General features: G+C 43.3%; 1 long non-coding RNA gene across 2 annotated transcripts; it reads right to left on the reverse strand.

The window, feature by feature from the left end:
• Nucleotides 1–10,015: 10,015 nt before the first annotated feature.
• Nucleotides 10,016–21,277, reverse strand: LOC132646370 (uncharacterized). Of its 2 annotated transcripts, XR_009584586.1 has the most exons (3): nt 21,146–21,272; nt 20,363–20,448; nt 10,016–10,689 (listed from the first exon to the last, which is right to left on the reverse strand). It is a non-coding gene; the product is annotated as an uncharacterized LOC132646370 (long non-coding RNA). The 2 variants fall into 2 exon arrangements; XR_009584587.1 differs by lacking the exon at nt 20,363–20,448 and having other exon boundaries at nt 21,146–21,277.
• Nucleotides 21,278–21,934: the final 657 nt, after the last annotated feature.

Here is a 21,934-nt window from a genome sequence, read left to right on the forward strand (position 1 = left end):
TATCCATTTTTTTTTCTGGCAGTTGTAAAACGCCACAGGCCAACTTCCCTGATGTCTGCACAACTTTCAGTCTGCTGGAAGCATTAAACCTGCTCATTTATATGGTGTCACTGGTGTGGCACAGTCTAAAGACACAGGCTGCATCAAACTTCAAGATCTTAAACTGGCCTTCACCCTTGCTTCTGGAACCCTGGGAAAGCCTCTACATGTGCTATCCTTGCTTTCTGGCTGCTGTAGTTCCACTCCTGCCTAACTGTTCTTGCTAACTGAAGTGTGTCAACACAGAATATGGGGTTTTGTGGGGTTTGTGCCTAAAAGCTCACCCCGAGGAAGGCTCAGGGATATCCCTGAATCCTGAACACTCACTGTAGTTGCAGGTCAGCTAATAAAGACTGTCTATGGCCTCAAGCCCAGGTCTGAGCTACCCACTCTAGCGCACACCCCACAACAATGACTCCATATCTGTTTGGCCTGATGGGAAACGCTGCAGGGGCGTCATCCAAAGCAATGGTCCATGGGGAGTGGGGGGCGAGGTAGGGAGATGGTGGAGGATCTGGAAGGATTTGGGAGAGGGGACTGAATATGATCAAAATATGTTGCATGAGATTCTCAGAGGATAAATACAATTTTTATTTAAAAGTACAGCTATTTAAATACACTTTTAATATTAAGAGTAGAAGGATAATGCCTTTAATCCCAGCACTCTGGAGGCTGAGGCAGAGGCAGGCAAATCTCTGTGAGTTGAAGATGGCTTGGTTAACACAGCATGCTTAGACCAGCCAGTCACAGGTATATAGTGAGACCCTGTCTTCAAGAAAAGTGAGAGTGAAAGAAAACACCAGCAACAAAAATCCCCTCAAATTTCCATGTCCTTTGCTGCTACCCTCGCTTTCCTTCTAACTTCCTAGTAAAGAACAAGATGCACAGAACAACGTCAGGCCAAGGAGCACGTAGACCGTGCCTTTCCTGGACCCTTGCTCACTGAGTCTATTAGAGTAAAAGGCTGTGAAGGAAATTCCTCCATCCAGGCTGGATCATACCACTTTATTGAAATATCGGCAGCAGAGAATGCCTGGTCCCTGGTTCCTCAATAGACATTTAGCCGGTTCCCAACCAAAGACTGTTTTCGCCCACTGGCTTCTTAAAAAAAGACTATCCACACTGTGTAGAAGACAGCTGACACTGATAACGGGCCCAAATTTCAAAGAATTTATGACTGAACCTCAACAAATAATGTATGGTAGACCAACCACTGAAACCTTCCCAGTGCTTTCTTTCTACATCATCAGTTCCTGGGTTGGTTTTTGTTTTGTTTTGTTTTGTTTTGTTTTGTTTTGTTTTGTTTTGTTTTGTTTTGTTTTGTTTTTAAGACTCTCACGTTGCCTCTCTTTGTTCCTCCCCCCTCCCTGCTTTCTGCCTGCCAGACTACTTACTCCCTCCACAACTGTTTCTATAAATTCAGGCCCTTTTCTCAGCCTCTGGGAAGGTACCTCCTCTCCCACTGAGGGGGATAATAACAGCCATCTCAATGAGCCTGCTTCTCGGCCATCGCACCACAGAGCCGCATAGCACAGATCTCAGGTGTCAACTCAAGATTCTTGCCAGTTTTTCTCATCCTCTGGCACGACACAGTTGGAGACTCCAGTTAAGTCAAATATCAAAACACAGTTTGCTGAGTAAGAGCCACGCATTTGCATTGAAAGGAAGAAAACAGTCAGAGAATCCAGAAGGCACACAGATGCCCTGAGCGTGCTACCACAATGGGATCGGTTCCTCCTTTCGGCCACTTCACTTTATGATCTGAGACAACAATAGCGCAGCTCTCAAGTGTCAGACTCAGCCCCCTCCACCAACTTGCCCTCCTGACATAATGATAGAAGGCTCAAATTGCTCCAAAGGCAGTAGGCTACAGCCGATCCCTGAAGGACAGCTGATCTGATTTAGAACTCTTCTGGAGGTCCCGCAAGGCCACATATCCATCATTTCCACCACTTTGATGGCAGCTTCTGTGCTCTGGGACTGAGCCCGAGAAGTATGCATAAATTGCTTTTCAGTCAGGCACATGCTGTTAGCTGGCTGGAGGAAACAAATGCCAGTCTGCCTCTTTTTTGGAAGCGGAGAAAGACCAGATGTTACTAAGCACATCTCAAGATGCTGTCTTCCATCATGATCTTCTGTTTGTCTCTTCATCCCTCCTCCTTGTCTTTTGCCTCGTCCTCCAGTTGAGGTCAACCAGCAGCCCTGAGAAGAGGTCCAGGTGAGGATGGGAGGGAAGCAGTGTGTCTGTAACTAGAATTACGGACTCAGCTTCTGCCTGTCCTTAGCATAGTCGTTCATGCAATCAAGCAGGCATCTCATAAGCATCTGTTTCTCCACCTACCCGCAGAGCACTAAACATGCAACTATTCAGGAACTTCTCTTTGTTGTAGTAATGAAGACACTGCTGTGCCTTTCCATTTCCTGTGGGGGTTTTTTGCTTGTTGGTTTTGTTTGTTTGGTGAGGGTGTATATCTCTGAGTCTAACTCCTCCAAATATTCTGATGGAGTGTTCTAGCATGCTCTCGGCACCTACGCTCAAAGTAGAGCACAATTCCTTCCTTGTCATTGCTGTTTGCCTATCACAAACTCCCTCCTAAGACTCAGTCTCTCTAGCTGAGATGATTGAGACTCACACAATCAGTTAAGCCTGTAAAGTCACTCTAGCTCCTCTCCGCCATAAGAAGCAGCCACCAGATCTATGACTGCAAATCCTGAGCCTGGCGTGTCTGTATATTGCATAAAGCCATATATCCATTCAGCAGCTACTTAATGTGATTCGGGACAGATGTGGCCTTCCCTGGGGTCTCAGGATTCAGGACACTCCGGGGATTTCTATTTTTTGCCCATCTGTATGTAGCAGCCTGAATCTGACCTTCTGTGTGAGCAACTAGGTACCCGATGCCAGGACAGAACATGACCTTAGAGAAATGCAAGAGACTCTGAAAAAATAGACCAGCAACTCACACATAAGCAGAAGCTGGCAGAGGACATGGGGTAAGTTTAGAAAGATGATTAGTTTCCCTTGACTTAAACGTGCTGCCTAATTTTCGCAAAACAATGTAAATGTGAGATCATCTGTGTACTTTTTTTTTTCCTAAGTAAATCTTGAGGCTTTTGTTTGTTTGTTTGTTTTGTTTTGTTTTTTCTCATTTCAGCAGGAAGGATGCAGCGGAGTGCAGCAGCTCATTGTGGAAGCCAAGAAAAGGGGAGGGAGAAAAGAAGAAAGGGAAGGAGAGCAGAGAGGGGCACCTGTGCTCACAGGCTTTCTTTCCTCTTTTCTACTCTTCCTTCATAAGTCTCCAGCCTTTTCCTCTTGTTTTATTCAGGAGCCATACCCTCAGAGAGGGTCTCCTTCCATCACTTAATCCTCTCTGGATTCATCCTAACGGATATACATAGAGGTGTGCTTTATTAATCTCCAAGGTACTTGTCTCAATACAATCAAGTTCACGGTCAAGATTAGGCATCAATACATAGAAAAAAACTATTGTTAATGGTGATATCATTCAATTCACAGTTCCAACTAAAAAGGAAGAGATAAAAGAGAAATGCCTAATTCTATAGTCAGCTCCGCAGAAGAGTTCAAGATTTGGAAAGTGTGACGGAAAACAAACACCCATTAGAGTTATTGAACTTCTTGGTGAGTTGAAACTTGGAAACCTGTTTGTGTTAGTTTGTCTCCCCAGTTGCCTAACAACCCATTGTCCCATGCAACAATGTGTCATGGACAAGCCACATGTCTTAGTGAATTAGTAACTGACTAGAGTATAAAGTCAGGATGTGCCTTTTTAAAAGTACAGTGCTTTGAGGAAGCAGTCTGACAGGTGACCTCAGCAAGGGACTTTAGACTTGACCCACTCCCCACTTGACTGCTGTGATGTGATGGTGTTGCCCTGCTCCAGTGTGACACAGGTAGAGAGGAGTCAGTCACTCCAACCGCAGAGAAGCAGAGTCAAGGGTCATGAGACCCTTGTTTGGGGTCTGACTGACAGGACAAACAGAAACTAAATGGTGGAAACTCTAAGGAAAAAAAAAAAAAGGAAGGAAAAGATGTTAAGGAAAGTGGGCTTTGCTTTTTCCAACTCATTAATCCGATTCTTTCTTGGGATCTTTTCACCCACTCTTGCTTTCCATACCCGGACGCACTGGATCAGTTGCCCAGTTTTCTTCTATTTAACAGCAATGCCCACCCTGCTTATTCAGGAAGAGGCTGAGAAGGTGAGAATAACAGTCATACATCTTGTTTCAGAGCTATATCTCAGGGACATTTATTATTTAAAACCAGAAATAACTAGAAGGGACACCACTGGAGCGAGGCAAAGTCTGGGCCACGCTCAGCCAGAATGTGTTTCCTACTTAAACACAGGGTAGGTGTGTGAAGCCGTTCTCACGGAAGCCTCAGAGAAACCCTGATTTATCAGTGTTTGGTGAAAAGGAAGGAAAAGGAATTCGCAGCTCTTTCCAGTGAGCTGGCTAAGGGAGGGTGTAATGGTGCTGGGGCCTCTCATGGGTAACACGTCATATTTGCTTGGATTCAAACACTGGAAACAGAAAAAATAAATAATTGAGGTTGCCGTAAAACAGCTAACTGTGTTTGTGAAGCCAAGCAGAGAGCCTGAACTCTAAGTGGTTTCAGAATGAAAAGCCAAGTTTCTCAGCCATGAGCACTTACTGATGGAGAAGTAAGAGCTTTGTCACCAGGCGACTCTGTCACTGTGAGCAGCATGGAGTGGACTTGCACAGACTAAACTAGCCAGCTGTCACTTTACAGGTGTAATCTTGGGGGACCACTGCCATCTGTAATGTTCCATTGTTGACTGAAGCAGGATTTTGTGTTATATGTCTATGTGTGTCTGTGAATAGGTGGTCTGATTCTGAGAATTAACCATTGTGAGTAGAGTTTGATGTAGAAAGATGTGAGAACAGCACAGAAAACTGAAAGCATGAGAATCTGTGGACCATTGTTCTCATCCTGTGGGTCGCAATCCCTTTGGGGGTAGAACAAGCTTTACACAGAGTTTCCTACCAGATATCCTGCATATCAGATAACTATCAGATGTTTACATCACGATTTATAACAGTAGCAAAACTACAGCTATGAATTAACAACAGAAATAATTTTATGGCTGGGGGTCACCACAACACGAGGAAATCTATTCAAGGGTCGTAGCTGCCACTGCTGTTGACCATGGAAAGGAGAGTCTGGTGGTCAGAGTCAGAGCTGTGTCTTCCCTTCTGACCTCACTTGGATCACCACATCAGATGCAGATCCCTATGATGTGCAGACAAAGCTAGCTTCACAGCCTGAGATACATACACTCTGGCATTGGGGGTGGGGGAGGACAAGGAAGGAAGGGGAGAGGGAGAGAGACCACTTCAGCCCCAGAACATTGAGCTGGGTTGTCTGAAGGACCCTGGCCAAATGGTGGGATTCTGACCCTTAAAGTCCAGTTAAACTGATAAAGTCTGTTTATTTTTCATAACATTGCTTAAGCAGAGATTTTGTTTGTTTGTTTGTATCTTTTCCTTCTTCAGGAGGAAGTTCTGTGTTATTTATTCATGTATAGCCACAGTACTGAAAATAAAGATGCTCAAAAAAAAAATGTTCATTGAACAAATAGGTCAACCTCCTAAGCTAAAGTGGCAAATTTACTGAGTACCTAACTCGTGTACCGACTAACTAGGTTTAAAAAAGAAAAACAAAAAGGTCATTTCTCCTCTTTCAGTTAGCTTTATTATTATTATTATTATTATTATTATTATTATTTTGCCTGCTTTTTTATAGCATTATCTTTACTGAGGTTAGTTAATCTCATCCTAAAAAAATATCTGAAGAATTCTCTTTGGTTTTTCTAATCTGTTGTATTACAATGTGGTAGAATTACGTTAGAGACACTGGGATAAATGCTCTGCAATCTTTTAGAAATCAAAAGCACTTTGATACGAGGCAACAAGCAATGATGAATCAACTGCTTTTGAAAGTAAATCACCCAAACTATGTGGAAAACTGGAAAGAAAAATAAATGTGAGACTTTACCACGCCGTGCGCTGCAGTTATGTGTCGGTCGGTATAATGTACCCATTTCCTCTGAACTGAAACGTTTCCTCCCAGAAGGCGAAAATGTTCATGAGACTCAGGAAGCTAAGGAAACTTCCAAGGCCCATCTGGAAAGCTCAGAAAGTCACAGAATTTGTGAGGGCCCCACCCGAGGCTGTTAAAGCAGGACATAACCGCTGGGGTGAGGGGCTTTCCTGTGGAACTGCCCACAACTTGCCAGGGAGCTCGGGGGATCCAGCTTTTGGGAGTCCTCATCCATGCTGGGGGTGGGCTTCCCTGTGACACAACTCCATTTGATTGGCCACGTCCCTCCTAGTAATGCCTCACCCATGCTCCTGCGAGTGACCCCAATAAACGCATTGCTCACCAACCCAGACATGGTGCGGCTCTTTCTCTGGATAAATAAACATTCGTTCACCTCTCCTCAGAGAAACAGTCCACATCAATGTTTTACAGTTTTATATGAATAACTTAATGGTTTACTAAATTTAGGAGGCAACTTTCCATCAGGGATGAAACAACTTTTCCTAGCTATTAGAATTTACTCATAAATTATCTATTCCAATTGAACTTTCATCTGACTTGCAGCATTTCGAATTACCTATCTCTTAAATCACATCCTTTTTTGTAAGTTGATAGACAGAGACTACGGTCAACTTATTTCTTTTCCCTATAAAGTTATCCAACTTCCAGTTCAGCTTTCTCCACAGCTTTCAGACCTTATGCCTTGCACTTAGTTAGTAATAACCCAACATTTCAGAATCAAAAGCTACACGATTAGGTGGGAAGGTGGCTCAGGCGGTAAAGCACTGCTGTGCAAGTGTGAGGTCCTGAGTTCAATTCCCAGAACCCACGGAAAGATGCCACATGTACTGATCCACTTCTCATTCACAGTGCCGTGGGTACAGGGTGTGGCAGAGACAGCAGAATCTCTGGGGCTCATTGGCCAGGCAGCCTAACGTAATTAGTGAGCTCCAGGCCAATGAAAGACCCTGGATCAAAGGGGCTGATAGTCATCATGAGGATGACACCTGAAGTTGTCCTCATGCCTCTACGAGAACGTTCATGCACACGCATGCACACTCACACACATGAACACATATACACAGACGCACACGGTCGCACACATGAAAGAAATAACAAAGTTTAAAAAGCTATGGGATCAAACCAGTCTCTTCCCTCCCTGGTAGGTATCTTGTTCTAAACTCAGAAGCCTTGAGAAAACCTTTTGGTTTGGTTTGGTTTGGTTTTGGTTTTTCAAGACAGGGTTTCTCTGTGTAGCCTTGGCTGTCTTGGACTGGCTTTGTAGACCAGCTGGCCTTGAACTCACAGAGATCCACCTGCCTCTGCCTCCTGGGAGTGCTGGGATTACAGGTGTGTGCCACGATGATAGGCTGAGGAAGTGCTTTTTAAAAACAGGCTTTATCTATTTCAATCTTTTTTTCCCCCTCAGTATGAAGTTTTAGCAGCATCGTGCGTTACAACTCATTTCTTTCCTTGAAAGTAAAGCCTAGCAGGGACTATACAGCCCCAGAAAGTCTGTCTTCATTTCTGCAGTCTGTGCTAGTCTAGTCTAGCACCAGTAGAGCCAAACCTCTCACTGGTTATGTTCCCAAATCTGATGGAAATTCTATCTTTTGGTTTGTATACAGCAGAGAGGAGGCTGTCTTGTTTAACCAGACGTAGTGTTCTTTCAGAACCTAGTTGGTCCCCGGGCTTGCTTCAGCAAAAACATTCACCTCCCACCCTTATTCTGTCCCCTCTTCAACAGATCATCCTGCTTCAGTTTTGTTTCCAAAATATCAAATATCATATCAGCTGATATCCAGAATTTTTCCTCTTCTGCATTTTCATAACTTTGTTTGGTTTGTGGTTTATTTCATTATATACTTAACTTCTCTGGGCTTCTGACCAAACTTTGCTTCTATAGCTTTGGGGGGAAAAAATCAACAAAACAAAACCATGGCTCTATCAAACACTCTATAAGGAAGTGGTTGCCCTGGCAACCATAACCACAAGCAAGTCATTGGAACCTCTTTCTCACTGTGTGATTTGTTTGGTTGCTAAAACACTTCAAACCTTTTTATACAGTCAGGTAGTAAATACCTAGATTTCTAGAGCTAGCCGAAAGCAGAGCAGGTGATAAAGTATTGGAACAGCAGGGAGGTGGCAAACACTTCATTTAATTGAGTTCAGCCTCCCTCGTGACTAAGCTCTAAAGAGAAGATGCTAAAACTTGATACTTAAGACTCCGAATTGGTTCCTACCGAGAGGACACGTCTTTTAAATGGGAGTAGTTAGAAATTCCAGAGAAGTCAAAAGTTCTGCTTAAAAGACAAGTGACGTTTTAGTTTTTTTTAATTCATAAAAAGGTGCAAAATGCTGGTTCTCCAATGAGCAAGTAGTCAGCCTCAAGCTTATCGATACAACACCAGAAATTTGGTTAAAAGTCCTCCTAAAAGCATGTTTTTTTTCTCTCTCTCCCCCTCCCCCCCTTGTGTGTGTGTGTCTGTCTGTCTCCCTCTTCCTCTCTCATATTTGCAGGTATATATGTGTGTATATGCATATATGTGTGTGTACATATATATGTGTGTATATGCAAAGTAGCAGTTTAAATTAATTACTGAAGAATTTTTATGGTTTCTTACAGCTCATGAAATCTAAAGGATCTCTATTTCTGGAAAAGATTGAAAAGAAAGATGTCTTCCAAATATCAAAGCTTTTTAGAAGTAAAAAGTTATTCAGTCAGCCTAAATCATAGGAATGTCATAGAAATTAATAGAAGAGTGTGTAAAAACACTGTAAGCATCTCAAGACACTAGTCCTAGGAAGACCATAGCACTCCCATTCTGTGTGGGTCTTCCAGAATCTGTCACAATGTCAGGTGTGGGATATAACATGACACACGGAGAGGCATAGGTGGGGCCACACCTGTGATCCCAGCCTTGGGAGAGTAAAAGCTGGAGAACCAGTAGCTCAGTGTCTACATGAGGTTCTGTATCAAAACCAACAGTCATGCTTTGAGAGCTTCCTACCCTGCCCCAAACCATTATTGATTTAGGGGTTTTTTGTTTGTTTGTTTGTTTGTTTGTTTGTTTGTTTTTTCAGACAGGTTGGTGTCACAGCGATTTGGGTATGTTTGTATAATCATGTTTAGGCCTCTGTGCTTATTAGAAAAAAAAGTTGTGTAACACAAGCAGCCTCCAAGTTCCATCAAGAGAAATGATGGAAATGGGAAAAATTAGAGCCCTGGTCATCAGCACACCTGAGCAGTAGATGGAAAAGTTACAGAGTCCTAGGCAGAGTTTTATCTCAAAGTGCTCAGGAAGCCTGTGGACTTAGATGTGATTAAAATGGGGGAAAAGGCAAGCGTGCAGGAAGGGAGGGAGGGAGAGAAGAGAAGAGAGATGACAGAAAGACCAAGAGAAGGCATGGGTTAGAGCCAGACATGGTGGTGCCTGCCTTTAATACCAGCACTCTGGGAGGCAGAGGCAGAAGGATTGCTGTGAGTTTGTAGGCCAGCCTTGTCTACAATGCGAGTCTAAGACAGCCAAGGCTGCACACTGTCTGGAGGAAGGAAGGAAAGGAAGGAAGGAAGAAGGAAGGAAGGAAGGAAGGAAGGAAGGAAGGAAGGAAGGAGAGAGAGAAAGAAAGAGAAAGAAAGAAAGAAAGAAAGAAAGAAAGAAAGAAAGAAGGAAGGAAGGAAAGAAAGAAAGAAAGAAAGAAAGAAAGAAAGAAAGAAAGAAAGAAAGAAAGAAAGAAAGAAAGAAAGAGAAAGAAAGTATTAAGTTGCTCAAGGGTTGGTGACACCCAAAGAAACCAATACAAAAGTTCAGGTGTACAGTAAATGGAAGCCAGGTCATCATCTGAGTGATTCTGAGAGCAGTGTCAAAATGGAAAGAAATGTCTAGGCTTAGATTTTTCACCAAACCTACTTTATTTAGGGTTCTTAAGCACTTTTACATCCCTTCCAATCTCCCACAACCTTAGGTAGGTGATTAGTAGGGAAAGGGGCTGTAGTCCTCTTTTATTTACTTCCTGCTGATCAGGGTTGATGGGTCATTAGGGGATTTCCAGACTCAGTCGTCAGGATACCAGCAGTCCAGTCCAAAGGACAACATGAAGCAGTGAAAGCTGAAAGACTCAGTTGGATTGCCTGGAAAAGATCTCTGGAACGTTTCTCTCTGCGAAGCCAAGTGTCAAAGCACAAAGATCAGTGCAGCAATGTAGATCCAAAAAGCAATGTCTCACTCTTCATGGGCATCTATATATGTCCTCTCCTCAAAGTCCACCCACAGGTATTCTCAGCTGGCCAAGTCAAGCCCCTCACACATGAAGGGTCACAGGAAAACATCGTATGCTCTCTCACAAGCCAACCTGGGCAGAATATCATGTGCCCAGCTTACAGCAAAACATCACATGAGAAGACTGAGTCCAGAAATTTCCACTTCAGAGATGTGTCTGGAGCCTGGTCATCAATGGACTTCATTTCCTCATGGACCCAGAGAACTGTTTCTTGCAGCCCTGCCGTACGTTCTACGAAGACAGTGTTCGGCCTCATCGATTCACTCATGGGTTACAACAGAAGACAACTGTAAGGACGGCAAGCACACACGAGATGTCCCTATTCAGCTGGCTTCTTCATTTGGGCTCCCGACACCCCATGAAAAAGCCTATCCCACTGCTTCTGGGCATGATGGCCTACATGCAGACTGAATTCCAGGAGGTATGTGTCAGGCGGGATCCCTCAAAATCATAGCTTTCAAGACTTCAAAAGCTTGCCTGAAATATCATCATAGAACACTGCCTCAAGGCTAGGAAATCTAGGCAACCTTGTGATGACGCCAGCGTCTGTCCCGGGTTGTACCAAGCCACTAACCATCCTTATACCTAGACCTTTTGTACAGTTCATCCAATTTATTTTTATTAAAAATGACATATTTGTACCTTAACTTATTTAGGATGGAATTCTTGACTGAATGGAGCGGGAAGGTAAGCCCTCAGCTTCATTTCAGTGGCACTGAAAGCTTTTCTGTGATCTTTTATGGTACTATGCTGTTCATTGCAACCCAGAGTGCTGTCCTCATGTAGACCCTACAAAGCTCCTTCGCCTTGCCACAGAGAAGCATGGGACTTTTCTGTCACTAGTTGTTTTGGCAGACTCCGACTCCATGATAGACCGTGTCCTCCCTGGGCACACAGCTAACCTGTGGCCCTTGTTTGCCCATTTTACAAACAGTTCTCTGTATATTTTGTGATGTTCCTTCTGAATTTATCATTCTTTCTTTGCTCCTATTTTCTCTGTACTCAAATATCCCCAGTTTGTAAATGTTGAATTAATCAATGTAGGTAGTACACTAAATAAAATCAACATGACTTTGGGGCAGCAGCTCTCTTGCCTACTATAGGAACTGCTCAAGAAAAGACATCGAAACTGTTTCTCATAGAGAAGAACATCCAAATTACAGGCTAGTCATAACACTTTTCATCCCTACTAGGGATGAACATTTTGGAGTATCATGTGCTCTACATTTATCTTAAGACCAAAAACCATATCCCTGGAAACTCCTAAGTCCCAGGGCTACAGAAATGGTTGGTCACACACTAGTCATATACAAAACTGATGACACACAATATCCTACTTATTAACTCATATATTGTTATGTAATATTGTAATAAATTCACGTTACTTTTCTGTAATGTAGTAATATATAGCGTATTCCTTTAAACATTACATTTGTAGTATAATAACATGAGAGTAAATGTGCTTATAAATGTGCTTATAAATGCGTTAGAATGATCATGCAACAGTTGTTTGCCTTTTTGGTTTCAGGGGGTGGAGGGTTAAGACGGGGTCTCACTATGGAGCCTTAGCTGGCTAGGTATTCATTCTGTAGACCAGGCTTGCCTGGAACTCTCAGAGACTTGCTTGCTTTTGCCTCCGGAATCCAGGGATTAAAGGCCCATACCATCACACCCAGTTTATGGTACAGATTTTTTAAGATAGTGTTGTTAAACAAATATCATAAAACCAGGTTGGCAAATTTTTCATTTTGTTTTCTTCCTTTATAGTTCAACTTGATTGAAAAATCCCTGTGCTGGGCTAAGGGGGAGCTCTTACTTAGTATGCACAAGACCCTGGGTTCTGTGCCCGAACTGCTTTATTCCACTGTGTGCCCAACTAATAAAGCTTCTAAAACTCCTCCAAAGAACTAAAAATAAAAAAATCAGAATTATCCGATTTTATCAAACCTATACCTCACCTCTCTCCACTTCGCACAGAAGTCAAGAATTTTCTATGACTCTATTTCAGAAAACAATGGGAACGAAAACAAAACAACAGCTTTGGTCACAAAACCAACCAACCAACCAACCAAACAGACCCTAATTTTACAAACTTAGGGACCAGATTTCCAAACGTCATTGCCGTGAGCCTCTGTGAACAGGTAAAAGGCCGTGGAAGCAGGGAAGGTCAGGGTACACACCTATCAGAAGGATTCACATTTCGCATATCACACGTCACAGTTAAGCTTTGCGCGTTGCTGAAGGCCCTCACTGGAAACGTGTGTGCACACGGGGCGAACATGGAGCTTCTGAGAAATGAGTGGGGCAGCCTCTCCATTGAGCTCACTAAGATGCTCCCAAATGAAGCAGAGTCCCTTACACTGTTAGCGAGCACACAGTAATATAAAAATCCTGTGCCTTAAGACTCTACACCAAGGAAAGACTCAGACTGTCCGCTGGAGCAGACAGCCATGCACCTAATGGTGGGCGCAGTCTAGTCACGTGTTCCATGTAGTAACTGCCAAGACAGACCTTGGGATTTTAACAGGCTCTCAAGTTCACCGCCCACACCAGTGGCTCTCAACCTTCCTAATGCTGCAACCCTTTAATACAGTTCCTCATGCTGTGGTGACCCCAGCCATAAAATTTTTTAAATTACTGCTTCTTAACTGTAACTCTGCTCTGTTGTGAATGGAGATGTAGGTGTGCAGGATATCTGCTATGCAACCCCCGTGAAAGGGTCATTTGACCCCCAAAGGGGTCAAGACCCACATGATGAGAAACGTTGATCTAGACTATTCTTGCAAAGGTTCAGGGCTCTAAATAAAAACGATCCCGAATACCTTCACGGAAAGACTTGGCTGTGAAAGTCATCAGTAAGAAAACAGCTTCGAAGCAAGACCTACATTGTAATTAATCATGTGTCCACATTATCTGAGCATGGCAATACTGCCCTGCTGTAAAATAATGACAGGGAAAGAAATAAGAAAGCACCAGAGCTGGGAGCGCCAATTTATTACACACATTTGTGAGGAAAGAAAAAAAGGTGTCGTTTTTCTTAAGCAAAGACTACAGCCATAAATCAGACATGACAAAATGTATTAGCACTGAGAATTCTGTGCCAGTTTAAAGGGAACCACACATTTTAAAAATGGTTTAGTATTTTGAGCTTCAGGGCAAAAGAGATGGCTCAGTGGAAGTGCTGGCTAATTTTATGTCAACTTGACACAAGCTATAGTCATCTGAGAGGAGGGAACCCCAACTGAGAAAATAGCTCCATAATAAGATCAGGCTGCAGACAACCCTATTGGGTATTTTCTTAATTAGTAATTGATAGGGAGGGCCCAACCCATTGTGGGTGGTGTTCATGAGCTGATGGACCTGGGTTCTTTAAGAAAGCAGGCTGAGCAAGCCACGGGGAGTAAGTACGCAAGCCCCGCACCTCCGTGGCCTCCAGGTTACTGCCCTGTCTGAGTTCCTACCCTGCCTTCCTTCAGTGAAGGACTGCAATGTGGAGGTGTGAGCCAAATAAACCCTTTCCTCTCCAGTAGACTTCCTTCTGGTCAGGCTGTTTCGTCACGGCAATAGAAACTCAGACACACAGGTAAAGGTGTTTGAACCCAAGCCTGAGGACCTCAGCTTGAGGTCCAACCTGGAACCCCCATGTTGGAAAGGTAGCTCTGCCTCTGGGAGGTTGTTCTCTGGCCAACATGTGCAGGTGCAAACAGACAAACAATAAATAAAGCAATGAATAAAGGTGGTTCAGTGATTTGAGCACTTCTGAGTAATTCTCAGAAAAACTGAACTAAAAGCAACAACATGTCCAAGTACCCTCCGTCCCCCTACACAAGTAGTTTCCTTCATCACCATCACCCCTACCAGAGTGGTACAGGGGTACATGTGTTTATAACTGAAGTGCCTGCATTGGCGCGTCATCACCTCCAAAAGTGGGAGGCTTCCTTTGTGCGGTTCACTTTTGATATATATTCCATGAGTTCTTGCTAGTGTCTAAGGACGTAGACCTAAGGACAGCACCACACAGAGGTACTTCACTGCCCAAAACCCATTTCTCTCCCCACAGCTCATTTCTGTCCTGTGTCCATTTTCCAACTCCAACTACTGCTAATGGCTGATGATCTAACTTTATATACTCCAGAATAGCATAGAGCTAGAGTGCCACAGTTCCTAGCATTTTCAGACTCTTTGCAACTGCATTTTTAAATTTACACTCTATGTAGCTATCTGTCTGTCTATCTATCTATCTATCTATCTATCTATCTATCCATCTGTCTATCTATCTAACTAACTATCTGGTGTATATGTTTGTGCACATGCATGAGATCAGAGAACATAATGAGAATCCATTCTCTCCTTCCACTATGTGGGTTGCAGAAATCAAACCCAGTCAAGCTTGACAAGTGCCATAATCCTCTGAACTAACTCCACGTCCCTCCTCCTTTAAATGAGCCTTTTTCTTCGACTTAGAACCAGGGTTTGAGTTTGAGTTTATGTATGGGAAACACATCCCTGGAAAGATAAGGCCTGGTTTAGAGATGGTATCCGTGGTCCTGACCTGGAGTTCTCTAGGCTGGGAACCCAAGGAATTCACTTAATTACCCAGGAGAGGGAAATCAACATGGCAACAAACTCAAGTATCTCTGAGATCACTCATTTTGTGACTGTACCCCATAGGAGGGCCCCAGGCTGGGAAGTGACTTACAAAATTACAAAACAAAACCATGAAATAAATTCAAATAAGAAATAGAAAGGTACATGATGGAATACTACTCAGCAATTAAAAACAAGGAAATCATGAAATTTGCAGGCAAATGGTGGGATCTAGAAAAGATCATCCTGAGTGAGGTATCCCAGGAGCAGAAAGACACACATGAACATGGTATATACTCACTTATATAGACCTATAAGATAGGATAAACATACTAAAATATGTGGACCTAAAGAAGATAAACAAGAAAGAGGACCTGGAATAAGATGATCAATCCTCACTTAGAAAGACAAATGGGATGGACAGGGAAAGTAGGAGAAAAGAAGTAACAGGACAGAAGCTTACTGCAGAGGGCCTCTGAAAGTCTCTACCTAGCAGTGTATCAAAGCAGATGCAGAGACTCATAACCAAATCTTGGCAGAGTGCAGGGAATCATACGATAAAAATGGGAGCTAATATGACCGGAAGAGGATAGGAGCTCCACAAGGACAAAATATATCAGGGCACAGGGGCCCTCTATGAGACTGTTTCTCCAACCAAGGACCATGTATGGATATAACTTAGAAACCCTGCTCAAATGTAGCCCATGGTAGCTCAGTAACCCTAGTAAGGGGAACAGGAACTATTTCTGACATGAATTCAACGACTGGCTTTTTTACCTCCCCCCTCCCCGAGGGAGGAACAGTCTTGCTAGGCCACAGAGGAGGATATGGCAGCCAGTCCTGAAGATACCGGATAAGCTAGGGTCAGATGGAAGGGGAGGAGGACCTCCCCTAGCAGTGGACTTGGAAAGGGGCAGGGAGGAGATGAGGGAGGGAGGGTGAGATCGGGAGGAAATGAAGGAGGGGGCTACGGCTGGGATACAAAGTAAATAACCTGTGATTAATATAAAAAATAAAAATTAATAATAAGAAAGAAAAATAAATAAATAACAAGCTTAAAAAAAAAAAAGAAATAGAAAGGTGGTGGTAGCACTCACCTTTAATCCCAGTGCTCCAAAGGAAGAGGCACTTGGATCTCTGAGTTTGAGGTCAGCCTGATCTACAGAGTGAGTTTCAGGACAGCCAGGGCTACACCAAGAAACTCTGTCTCAAGGAAGAAAGAAAGAAAGAAGAAAGAAAGAAAGAAAGAAAGAAAGGAAGGAAGGAAGGAAGGAAGGAAGGAAGGAAGGAAGGAGCAGAAAGAAAGAAAGAAAGAAAGAAAGAAAGAAAGAAAGAAAGAAAGAAAGAAAGAAAGGGAAAGGAAAGGAAAGGAAAGGAAAAGAAAAGGGAAAAAAGAAAGAAGATGCCAGTTAATTTAGGGAATGAAAAAATACAGATTACCAAATCACCCTCACATTCTAAAATAAATTCAAGTTATGTTAACACAGTGAAGCAAAATGCAGACAATTTAAAAATTCATTATTTGAAACACAGATAGTTTTCATAATAGGGAATCATTCTCTCACAAGTGGTTATAGATTATAGAAGAGAAATTATAGAAAAAGATGCAGAGATACACGCACAAATACATGCTATATCTGTTACCTATATACAAGATCCTAATGGTAGCTTGAAGTAAGAAAATACTCACAGTTGCTTATTTGGGGGTAGTGACTATAACTGTACTATGCAGGATTTCAGCAGAAAGTAAAACTCTTCCACTAAGTAATCTGAGAAGTGTATTAAGGGGCCTGTTTGAAAGGTGTTGATGGAGAACGTTACGGGTGCTGGGGTGGACTCCGCCATCGATGCCTAGAATAGAAAGCTGCAAGAGGAAGTTATGCACAGGAGGCTGCTAGACACAAGCTGAGTTCTTCCCTCAAGAAGTGCAGCTAGCTGGCAGCCACCACTGAGGGAGGAAACAGGGCATAAACAACCTGAGCTCATACACCCTCGGGAGGGCGTGGCCTTTGGATGCAAGCACCCTCCTGAGCTACACACAGAGGTAAAGGAAGATGGACTTGAAGGGACAAGAGGAGTGACTTAATTTTCCTCTCTATTCTTTCCTGAATTTTCTACATTTTTTCCCCAAAGAAAAAAAACAACAAAGTTCAAGCATATAGTCCTCATCTTTGGGTTGTTTTTCCTGGGCATTCCATTTCTGTCACTTTTGCAGAGAGTTGGATGAAAAATGAAATGTAGGTGTGAGTCTCAAAACCATGCAAATAAGCCAAAGGGACTAGGGGCTGATAGATTTACAGGGGACATAAAAGAGGAAGCGGCTCTGAAGCATAAAGTGGCACTGTCAGCTAAACAAATGGCCCCCAAAGTTGGCTTGTCCCCTTCCACATTTTGCACATCAAATACTTACAAGGTGAAGTAATGATAACTTCTGAAGGACAATTTAATGTACTTCCCTGGGTCTGCTTAGACATAAACCATCCGCCTTGAGTGGAGCACTCTTGCTACGGTCTTTTTCAGCATTCTGGAAACATTTGGTCTTCTCATGTCTCTGATCTAAATATATCTTCTTTCAAACACCAAATGCAATTTATTTTGCAACTGTGCAAAATCAAATAGAACCCACATCTGGCAGGTCTCACGGATGTGACTCGTTTCAGCACAAGCAAAAGTCAAAGCGAGCAAACCGTAGGCACCAGCTAATTGCCTGCAGGTGACCTGAGGAGCGAACTCTGTCTCCGCATTCCCAGAGCTGGGCTCCAGAAGACCTCGTCAGCTGCCCCACTGTGCGCCTCAGGCGTCTACACTGATCCAGTAGAGGGCAGTGACAGGAGCCCTGGCCCCAGGAAAGAACTCCCCAGTGAAGGTGTATCACACTAACGCAACACAGGGGAGGTCACCTGAGTTCACTTCTCCCGTCATGCTCCGGTCTGTGGCTGCTCCCTCAGGAGCCCTGCAGCCATTTCCAGCAGTCACAAGAACAGAAATTATGACCGTCACCTCAAGCTGTAGCCCTAAAAACAGAAACCGCAGCAGCTGCTGCCACAAGACTCGCTGTATGGCTTAGCTCTACATATATGGCTTAAGGCTCTCCTGGATGAGATATGCAAAGGGGAATGCTGTCAAAGGAGCAGTGAGAGAGTCTTTCAGACCCAAAGCAGATGTCCAAATCTAAACAAGAAGTCTGAAGCAGGAGATAATCCATGTTGGTGCGTAGCAAGCCTGTGGCTCTTTAATTAAACCAAAGCCCTGACAGAACAACATACTTAATGCAAGAGAGATGAGCTTAATTATGAACGGGCAAAAGCATGTTTTGCTTTGCAAACATCGAATAAGCTGTGCAAATTATTAGCATGGGTTATCAGCTGGGAGACACCTCTGGAGACTTCAAGCTCTAAGAATCTCTGAAGTAATTGATTTCAGACAAGCTGGAGACAAGCATTGTGTAAGAAGGTCCCTAGTGAGACTAACTTTTCTGCTAAGGAAAACAGTGTAAGTAATTTGCATTGCACCATGTAGATGCAATCAGGAGTTGGTCCTTTCAATGACAGCTAAAAATAGCGAGCATTATAAATATAGCAGCTGAAAGAAACTTCAGGTACTACTGCTTTTACTTTGTTTAGGCAATGGGGGCCTTTTTAAAAATAAATCCTATATGTATCCTCAGCCTATGGCAAGCATTTGAAAACACAATCTTAGTGTAAGTGTTGTAGTAAACTCATTCTCTGTTAAATGCTTTAAAGTCAGCGACTAGAAATGAGGAGGGTGGATAAGATCAAGGTTTGTAGAAAATTTGTAAACAAGGTCAGTCAAAATTCAATTTTAGTTATTTTTTTGTTGCAACAACATTTGTAGATGATAATATCAATTGCTTCGGCTAAAACAGCGTAAATGCTGCTGGATGCTTTGTAATGGTCTTTCTGGAAACCTTGGGATAGTCTGGAAGTTTAATTAGAGACCAAACTTATTTAATTCCAAAATGTACGCTGAAATGAGCTAGTTGTGTGGTTCGCCTAGGCTATCTTGAATCAAAATCATGTTTTAAATGATTGTGGTAAAGATAGGTACCCACAAAGTAAAACAAGACAAATGAAGCCTGGCTCCTCCACTTCCTGGCTACAAAACTCAACCCTACCTGTCCAGTTGTCCATTTGTCTAACCTCTAGCTGGTGAGCCCCTTCCAGACCTGGTGTCTACAAACCTCTGACAGGCAAAGCCCCCACAACCCTCTCCCCAACAGTTGGCTGGGTGTAAGGATTCTGAGTGTTCAAACAGGGACAGAATCTTAAGGTGGAGGGAATTCCTGGAGGCCTGATGTTCTGGAGATTCTCGGAGAAGACCATCCACAGGAGATATCCACAGGAACGGCCTTAACAGTTTTGGAAGAGCAAAATGTGAATCTATCCTGTGCTTGGCAACCAAGGTTTGGGAGTTTGTTATGGCAGTAGTGTTATTTACTCTTACTAATTAATACAATGGTCAAAGTAAATATGAAAACACAATCTGAATCAAATGTTTACTAAGCACCCGGATCTCCTATCCCAAAGCCACTCTTTAACAAACGGAAAAACTTTGACCGAGATTTCTTGCAAGACTTTCTTGCTGCAAGAAAGACAATTTAACTCAGAGTCACCAAAAATAAAGTCTTGTAGGGATTGATTGGGACCCCAGCACAGCCAAGATGGCCCCTAGTTTTATGCCTCTGTGTAACAGTGTGAGAGGCTACTTGTTCCTCCCCTCCAACCTACAAGTGCTATCATCTGGGCACAGTCCCTCTCCCAAAGCCACAGCATAAGGGCACAGAGCAGAGCAGACCGTCTCCCTTCTTTCAGGAGCTTTCTGTAAAGGCTCACTTGCCTGTCTTCATTGCCGGTGAACCAGCTAAGGTGAGGACAGAGGCTGTGAGTCAGCAGAGACACCCATAGCCTGAGCCAGCAGATCCAAATTCAAGACTGACATTGACTTCTCACCAGCTACATGGATGAGGCCAAATCACCAAGACCTTGTGTATAAAACGAAGAAATGAGGTTGCTTTAGAGCATAAAGATGACCAGATCGTGGTAGCCACTGTGGCCAGATGTGTAGGTTCATTGCACAGGAGTATGCAGGTGTTTGGGCATGTGGAGGCCAGAGGAGGACATCTGGGGTCCTATCCCACCTGTCTCCATTACTCAGTTGAGACAGTGTCTCAGTGAACCTCAAGGTTGCTGTCTATTGGACAGGCTGGTCCCCATCAAGCTCCAGGGAGCTTTCTGTCTCCACCTCCTGATCCCACAGTCCAGGGTTTACAGGTGAGTGTGGCCATACTTGACTTTTTACATAGGTGTTGAGGGTCCTAACTCTAGTTTTCATGCTTGAGTAGCAAGCACTCACCTGTTGAGTCATCCCGACAACCAAAATTTCCTTTAGAACCTCTAAAGGAGTGTATGGAATAGACAATTTTGTACCTGTAAGCAAAACTGAAGAAAAGGGCATTGCAGTAAAATATTAAGGGTGAGGGGTTTGGTATAAGAACAGGCTCGGCTTTGAATTCGTTGAATTAAGTTTGTATGCAAATAACAAAAAATATGACGGGGCTTACTTTCCTCTTATATAAGATCCCTGGGAGACTTCCTGGAGGCTGATATGGCATTCTGTGTGGGATTCCAGGTCAGAATGCCAGATACAGCACAGGACACTCAATAAAATTTGAATTTAAGACAAACATCGAATAATATTTCATTCTCATCATGTCCCATGCAATATATCAGAAAGCCTGCATCATGACTCACTAAATCCAACAGCTCTAACCCAGACTTCCTTAAACTTACTGGTTCACTCTCCAAGATGGTGGCATTCATATTCCACACAACATTTACATCCCGGGAAGCAAAGATGCAACTGATAGCAAAATGCACCTTAATCCAAAACTACCCAAAGCTGTCACACTGTACTTATACATGTCTCATGGCCTGTAAATTAGTCATATGTCCATGTAGGTGCAAGGAAACATACACAATAATGTCTTTATTCTAGGTGACACATGAATAGAAGTTCTACACTCTGAAAGTTGAAAGGCTTAATACCATAAAACAATTACTAGAGTCTACTTTTGGTTAGCTGTGTCTGATCCTGATGTTATAACAAAATGCCATAAATTTATTAGTTTCTACATACCAGAACTTTGTGCAGTTCAGAAACCTAAGCAGTCCAGAACCAAGACACTTGCGGATGAGTATCTGGTGAGGACTTACACTCTGCTTCTTAGATGGCACCTGATACTGTGTCCTCTGGAGAGGACAATGGTGCACCATTGCATGCTAGAGGGACAAAACTCACAGTATGAGACTAAAGTCCGTGACCAGGTCCCCTGTTGAGTAATGCAGCCTACCGCTGTGGAAGCACATAGCATAGTGACAAGCCTAAGCTTTGACACAGTGAGCCTTTGGGGACATTCCAGACCTAAACTGTCGCAGAGGACAGTTCATTATACTTCACTTAGAAGAATTCCTATCCCACTCAGGAGGGCAAATTGGTCATGATTTAATCACTTCTCAGAAGGCCTCTCCCTTAATACTGTCACATTGGCTATTAAATCCTAATATTAATTTGGAGAGGCACATAGATTCAAACTATACCATATTCCTTTAATCAAAAGTTTCAGGGACCCTTCACCTCAGGGTCTAACAGTCCTCTAACTCTAAAGCCATTCCACCAGGGCCTGTGGGGTGATAGCCAAAAGACAGCTGTCATGCTGAATCTCAACCAGCCCTTCACTAAGGGAACGCCTCAGGGGCACACTGGTAGTCTCCAGCCACTCATCAGGGACTCGCTGTGAGCAGCTCAGGACTTTCTACAGCCTTCTCCCAGATACCCACCCAAATGAAGGGCCTAACTTAGCAACTATTAATTCTTCTGTTCATCATAAAGTGGGGTCTTGTTACTGTCCCCACCTTTAGGGATGGA

Source organism: Meriones unguiculatus, chromosome 11 (assembly GCF_030254825.1).
Source record: "Meriones unguiculatus strain TT.TT164.6M chromosome 11, Bangor_MerUng_6.1, whole genome shotgun sequence".
Taxonomy (NCBI): domain Eukaryota; kingdom Metazoa; phylum Chordata; class Mammalia; order Rodentia; family Muridae; genus Meriones; species Meriones unguiculatus.